Here is a 7,440-nt window from a genome sequence, read left to right on the forward strand (position 1 = left end):
TTCAGTAAAATACTGAAATCAGGATTTTATATATTTTTTACATTGGCTCATTGGTTCATTACAAAAGTTCTTAAATAATCTGAGCACTTAGTACTGCTAGAACTAACATTTTCATTTAGAAGGATGAAGACAGCTCATGAGGGAGGCACCATGACTGAGTTTGCCTTGTGCTCCCAAAAGACTAAATCTGGCCTTGTCTTTGGTCCTGATAGTAAAACAGGTTCAGTGTAAAGTTTTTGTACTTTCAGATAAAGGTCAGTCATTCAGCAAGGTCATCAAAGAAATTAAACTGCCATTTAATCCATGTGTGCAGAAAAATCGGAAAACTAAAATGGGAAATAAAGGTTAACCTTGTGAACCTTCCTCTCAGCCCAACATGGTTCCACATTATTAAATCAGACCACTTAGACATAAACATGACATTAACTTTTTAATAATTGGTTTTGCTTCACAGCAAACAACATAGCTGTCATCAACGAGACTAAGTCTGTTTTTAACACGCCTTCTCGACTGCAGCCACAGCTCAAGCCCAGGAAAGTGCGGACCATTAAGTGGGTTATCATTCTTTATTTGTGATCTGTTACCGGTTAATATGTTTTCCAGCCTCGGGGCTTGTTTTTCTGGCTGTATGTGAAGCATTGACTTCTTAACAGCTGTGTTGCTCTCGCTGCTGGAATACAATTTTAAGTATTGTGAATTTTCTATTGAGAGTCTGTTATGATGTTTGTTTCTCTGCTGTATGGGAAGTAAGAGAAATGTTTCCTTTACAAATCCATTCTTACAGCTGTGGGCAAAGGAGTGTTTGCATCACCATAAATATACTGATTCTGGCAAAACATTCCTCTCCTTGTTGTGGTGGTAAAAGAGTAATTACACAAATTGATATATATTCGCCTATCATTCTGTGACATACTTACAGAAAAGTATTTTTCCTTGTTTTGGGTGTTAGTGTAAGTTTGCCTGGTGAATGTTTTTCTGCTCACTTCAAGATTTTAGGACCCTGATTCGTGTGTGGGCGGAGCTGTGCGATGGTAGAGAATCGTGTGAAGCTTGAAAAGGCACATAGGCAAAGTGTAAACTGTGCCTCCAGCTGTCCAGCTCATGGCAGGATTGAACTAAAGATGATGAGTCTTAATTTTTCTTGGCATGCCATCATTAAGAGAGCAGCTCTCAGAAGTCTGTCATCCAAAATCTGTACTTCAATCTCTTCCCTCACATTTCACATTTTTTGAAAGTGTTGTTAGTTAGTACAACAAGCCAGTGATTAAGCATGTTTTAGCCCCTTACCTGAACTGTTTATAGTTCATCACAAATAACCCTTTGTTAAGTATACTTTTAAATTTTACTTTGCATATGCACCTAATTTATGATAAAAAAGAATAATAGCTTGAATTTGGATATACATCAGTTCAATTTGCTACTTTTGTAATTTTGTCTGTTATATAATTGTTGTGTGGCAATGACAACTTCTTCTGTGTTGTGGAACATTTACAACTTACAAGTTTTAATACAGGAAATGTTTCAATTTACATGGCCTTTTACGTGATATCCATGTTTTCCTACTACTTTTCGTACTACCCAACATACACTCATGAGTGCTTTGTGGTAGATGACTATCAAATCGCAAAAGAGTAATTTAACCCTAGGCTGAAAAGCAGTGTTTCTCTGACCTTGCTTCTTGAAAGGTGTGATGATAAGTTGAGACAGAAGGCCAAACAAGTTGTCAGCTCTCGTCATTCAGACCATAGCTGGACTGTTTGTGTTTGTTCGCACCACACAGCCAAAGTAGCAAGTGCACAGACATTATCTGTAAGAACGCAGCCATGTGTGTGGGGGTGTGCCTATGTGTCTTTGTTCAGCTAAGACTCAGACTATACTGAGAACTCAGAAACTCCCGCTCTTTGGAAACAGAATTTGTTTTTCACCGTATTTAGCCACATGGGTGTAGGAAACATTGACAGTGTGGGTGGGACAATCTCTCAGGAGTCTGGGATCTCTAACCCTGAAAACATAATAAATATCTTTTCCTATGTTCAGGTGCCTTTTAACAGGTGGTTTGATACTTTTATCTGGCTGTGTGAGCATGAGGAGAATTAGGATTTTGTAATTTCCAGAAGAAGTGGTTGTCCCAACATCACATATTTAAAGATATCAAAAAGTACAATCATTGTTTATTTAAATGTGAGGGTTTCTTTATGCTTTCATCACGCATTTGCAGTTCTTGTTATAAAAATCCGTAAGGGAAGTGGAGAGGACAGCTGCAGTCAAGGTGCCCCTATGTGTTCTCCAGTGAATTGCATTCATCTTCCAATCACTTCTGCTGCTGTGAACAACCACTGAAGCCTGTGTCTCATACCTCCATTATGTTGCTGCTAGCCATCATCTCTCTGTCTTTGTTTACACATACACAACACTGCTACTGAGAAGCACTCAGTTCATGACAAAAGGCTTCAATATAACAACCATCTGCCACCTTCTATGACAAGCAATAGTCTTGAATTCATAAGTGGCAAAGGTTTGAGGACTGGGTGTCAGCAGATCTATCAGGTTAGCAGGATAACATCATAGCTTTGTGGCACTGGCCTCTGATATATACTTTACTTTATTTTCAACTTTTCAAATAGCAAATAATTTAAAACCCAACAAGTAGAACTCAGAAATCTCATGAAATATTGAAATGAATGTGGCACAGTCATCAACAATGACTTGGTGGGGGGTGCTGGGGGCTGGGGGGTATGCTTTTAGCGAAATTACATAAGCTCACTCAATTATCAAGTGCCCAGTTGTATCAACCAATTTAATGGTAGCACTGCAGTAATATTTAAACGTTTTAGAGTTAATAATAAAAAATACAAGCCTTCAGTGACTTGGTAACTCTTCTTTATTTTTGTTTCCTCTCTTACATCACTTGTTCCTTCTTTACATCTTCATTTACATCTTTCTCTCCTTCTTGAGTCCTACTTTCCATCTTACGTTCCTGTCACGTTTCCCTTCTTCTTACCGAGTATATTCTCTTGGCTCTAAGCTTTTTGTGGCGACACCTTAACTCAGCTACCTGTCCCACACTCTTCTAATCGTTGCAATGCCCAGCAGCTGTGATTGGTGGTGTGGTTGGGTGTGTTCAGTGATGTCATGATGTACAAACACACCTTGGATTACATCATCCTGGAGTCTTATCATCAACATGCTGCTTCCAGGGAACTAGGGGCTCCAGAGGATTAACAGGACCTGGGTTCAGCTTTCGGACTCCGAAAGTCTTACACTTTGTATATCCGCAATCCAGCACAAACACTTTGTGACTCCAGCGTAACACATAAATATAATCCTTGTTTCAGTTCTTTTCTCTCTCTCTTTTTCTCTCTTTTCACATTTCCTGTCAACCTCTACTAACCTCTAACTTTTTTACATACACCAGAATTCTTTCTCTGCATTTAACCCATCACTGATTGGACACACACACATGCAACATGCAGTGAAACACACAGGAGCAGTGGGCAGCCAGTTCAGGCACCCGGGGAGTATTTGAGGAGGTTAAGTGTCTTGCTCAAGGGCACATCAGCTGACTAATAGAGAGGAGGAAATCGAACCAGCGACCCCCAGGACGCAAGCCGCTTCTCAAACCTCTAGGCCACGGCTGCCCCCAGGACGGGATCACTGTGCTGTGAGAAATTTACTGACTCCATCTTTTAAGATTTATTCTGTACTCATTTTCCTGAACGTTCAGTGCAAGGTTGCCTTGAGTGGCTTTAATGTTAACATTGGTAGAACGCTTCATCTTACTGAATATGTCACATAATATGAGGGTGATAAAAGATTCAGAAATACATACAGAATATAAACATAAATGTTTGCCCATAAACGCATATGTGCCTTGTCCTGTGTGATAAAAAGTATCACACATGACTGCACATGTTCTGTGAATACATGCCCCGGGGATATTTCACACACAGCTAGGAAAAAAAGCCACTCAACAACTAATTTCAAACTGTTTCTCCTGTTAGTGCGTGGAGCAGCACTGACACTGTGCCACCTGACCTGGTGTTAACCGCCTGCCTATCCTGCTCTGAGTGCCGAATTCCTCACCACATTGGTGTCATGGCTCACATCCTTCTAATAGCAATAGCTGCTGCAGGGAAGCCCTTTAAATCTCTCCCCTGAGGATTTAACCCATTAGGATAAATAGGCACAGTAAAGCATGTGCTTCTCCAACAGCTTATCCCCTATAGCCACAACCTGCCTGCATGCAACAACTCTAAAACCCCTTTGTGTGCGAGCCACATTTCCAGGTGTTGTACAGTGCTCATCAACAACCACGACACACAAAGGAATGCATTTCTGAAAGGAAATCTCGCTTTAGAGTTCCATTGGAGTTCAAAGGAAAAACTGATATCCATAATCCTGGCTGTGGTTTAGTGTTGTTGAGGTATAAAGAGAGGAGGGGTTTGTGTTGCAGCAAGCCATGCATGGGCTTTGTGCTACAATTTGTTGATTTGCTAATGACACCTCATTTGCCTTTCATCTGAGGCAAATGAGAAGCCTGTCTGTGGGATTAGCCAGTGCCTTCAGCTGTGGTTTATAATAAGGGATATTCTTTAAATTCACTGACTGAATCTCAATCCTGTAGCTCAGGGGCTTTTTAATAAGAAAATAATAGCTAAACCAGGTGTAGCCGGTACTTCACAGAAACTGTGATTACTCATATTTTGACAACATAATAATACAACAAAATGTTAAAAGTGATGATAGGACTGTGATAATATACTGCACAGTTGAGTCTTAAATTTCACAGTGACAGGAGGAGCGGCACCGTTTGTTCAAGTTCACGGAGCAACACTTGTCACTCATCTTGATGAGCAGTCTGCCTTAAATCAGGGAGGGTCAAAGCCACTCCAGGTGTTACAGCAGATAACATCAGACACACAGAACTGAAAGTTTAAACAAACAACACTGTGCTGATTTCTTACATCTCTTCTGTTGCCTGTAAAGCCTCAAAATTGTTGCCCATTTTTTCATATCAATCATTTTTCATTAACAATTATTGTAAGTGCAACCACAAAGTTAAATTATAACTTACACAATTAACAGTGACTTAATAAGCTGGAGAAAGTTTAACCAGGTGGCCACTGATTATTATTCACTGGCTAATGACAACATCTGACTAGCTGTATCCTGCATTATTAACATTAACTCTTTTCATTCCCATACTGATTCTTTAATACATACTTCTAAGATTCAATACTTACAGTGTGTGGGGTTTAGTAGCTACTCTGCAGTCCCCTTAGAGCAGCAGCTGCTCACAAAAGCCACTTTTTTCACCTCTGACCAATGAAGGGAGGGCGAAGACATACTGTAAGTAGGAAGTTTTCCCATGATCTCAGTAAAGTTGTTTCAAATGTAATTGTTACACTGAGTGTTTGAGTCCGGTGTTAGACTTTTTCCTTCATTTCCCTTTAAATCGCGGTGAACTAGCTGATGCAACATAAATGCATTAATGTAATCTTTAAATGGGCACTTCCTCCTAATGATGTTAATATGTAATCCAATCTAGACTGACATGCAATATGAAATTATACAAATTTGAAGAATGACAGAACCCTACTAAATTAGCTTTTTTGTTTAGTGAGATAGTTTCCATTTCTTTCTCTGTCTGCAATGCAAGATAAGAAAGCACTCAGTCAGTGCTGCCATTTCTGGGACATAATGCTTGATGTGTCCAAGGGACATGCTGTAATAGCCTTCACATAATGGAAATGCTGTGAGATAAATGTCTTTCAGACTACAGCAATAATAAGCCTCTTCTAGCTCACAGCACCCATAAAATGTTGAATTCTCTCGATGGTTCCACTCTTTTAATTTTATTTATATGATGTTTCAGATGGTTGCTTATCCAGACACTTGTCATCTTCAGCCTGGACTGCTCCACAAATCCCTCCTCACCAAAGCCCCTTCATGATTTCAGATGTGGGGCCTGATAATTTAACTCATTTAACTCTAAAGCAAGGCATCTCCAAATATCATGAGAACCGTTCATCTGATCTACTTAATACTTAGAGAACCCAAGGATGAGCAGCATAAGGTTAAAATTTTTCACAAATTTTCTCTGCTGTTATTCTACATAATATTACACCATGTCACATGTCACCTTACATTGTTATTCCGTTGTTTTCCTTTTACTTTAACAGCCTTGTAAAATGGCTTAAACTAATGTTACTGTTGTTAATGGGAGACACAAATTACCAGTATAACGAGGACGCTGTCAATTCTGGATAATTTGAAAAACATAACATCTTGAAAAATCCAAGACACACATACACAACACTGGATTCGTCTTCTGCATTTGACCCATCCTTAGTTGAACACACACATGCAAATTACATGCAGTGAAACACACACAGGAACAATGGGCAGCATCAAGTGCCCGGGGAGCATATTGGGGGGCGCTTGCTCAAGGGCACATCAGCCGGCTAATGGAGGGGGGGAGCATTTTTCACATTAATCACTCCACCACACCCAAATTTTTTCCTGCCCGTCCGGTGACCCTCCGATCACAAGCCGCTTCTCCAACCTCTAGGCCACAGCTGCCCCCAAAGGCACTGCTGGGTTTTGAACCCAGGATCTCCTGTTTACTAGACAGGCACTTTAACCAAATAAGCCACAGTGCCGAATAAAGTTTATGGTTTATATATGAAAACCACAAGTTTATATACCATGTGGTTTTCAAGGTTTTCAATGTTTTTTTCCTTTCCTTATTACAGTAGGGGAGGAAAAAAAAGGAGGAGAATTGATATTTTTGGAGCTTTAGGAGCCATCTATCGTAGCACAGCTGTGTGGAACAACTGTAACAGAGATTAAGACAGACTTGAAGCTGAATTTAATCAGTTTATTTAAAAATACCTCCCAGAAGCACATTTCCTGAAAATAAACCTGTCCGACTGAAATAGGCTCATGTTTACTGATAATGTTGCTTTGTGTAATAACCCTCTGGTCGCAAGTTTATCACTTTCACTTGGAAATGTTGACAGGACAGCTTTTTTTGTTTTCCACTTTAGATTATCCCTGCTAACAATACTGTCAGCTGTGATTATTTCCCTCTCGTCACTCATGAAAATTACTTGACTTTCTCAAGCATTGTTGAGGCTTGTTAATGGGGATCAGTCACAGTCTCTGTCATGTTTGTAGAGCAAAAAAAAAAAAGAAGAAAAAGAAAATTGCTTCTTATATGTGTGACTTTAGCTGTTGCTTCAGAATAGCTACTTCCTCGCTGTTTTCTCACAGCTAGATGTTTTTCTGGCAAGCAGTGCTGTGTGATGGCTTACCTCTCACATTTTACATTATTTTTCAATCAGCAAGCAAATGACCGACATTAAGAGACTCAAAATACTTTAGCAATATGCTATGGAACAATAAATATCAGCAAAATATACAGTATGCAAAACAAGG

The 7,440-nt window shown here is 39.6% G+C and overlaps 1 non-coding gene across 1 annotated transcript; it reads right to left on the reverse strand.

The window, feature by feature from the left end:
- Window positions 1-6,588: 6,588 nt before the first annotated feature.
- Window positions 6,589-6,662, reverse strand: trnat-agu. The gene has a single exon. It is a non-coding gene; the product is annotated as a tRNA-Thr (tRNA).
- Between the last annotated feature and the right edge of the window lie 778 nt (window positions 6,663-7,440).

The sequence above is a fragment of the Scatophagus argus genome, chromosome 15, assembly GCF_020382885.2.
Source record: "Scatophagus argus isolate fScaArg1 chromosome 15, fScaArg1.pri, whole genome shotgun sequence".
NCBI lineage: Eukaryota > Metazoa > Chordata > Actinopteri > Scatophagidae > Scatophagus > Scatophagus argus.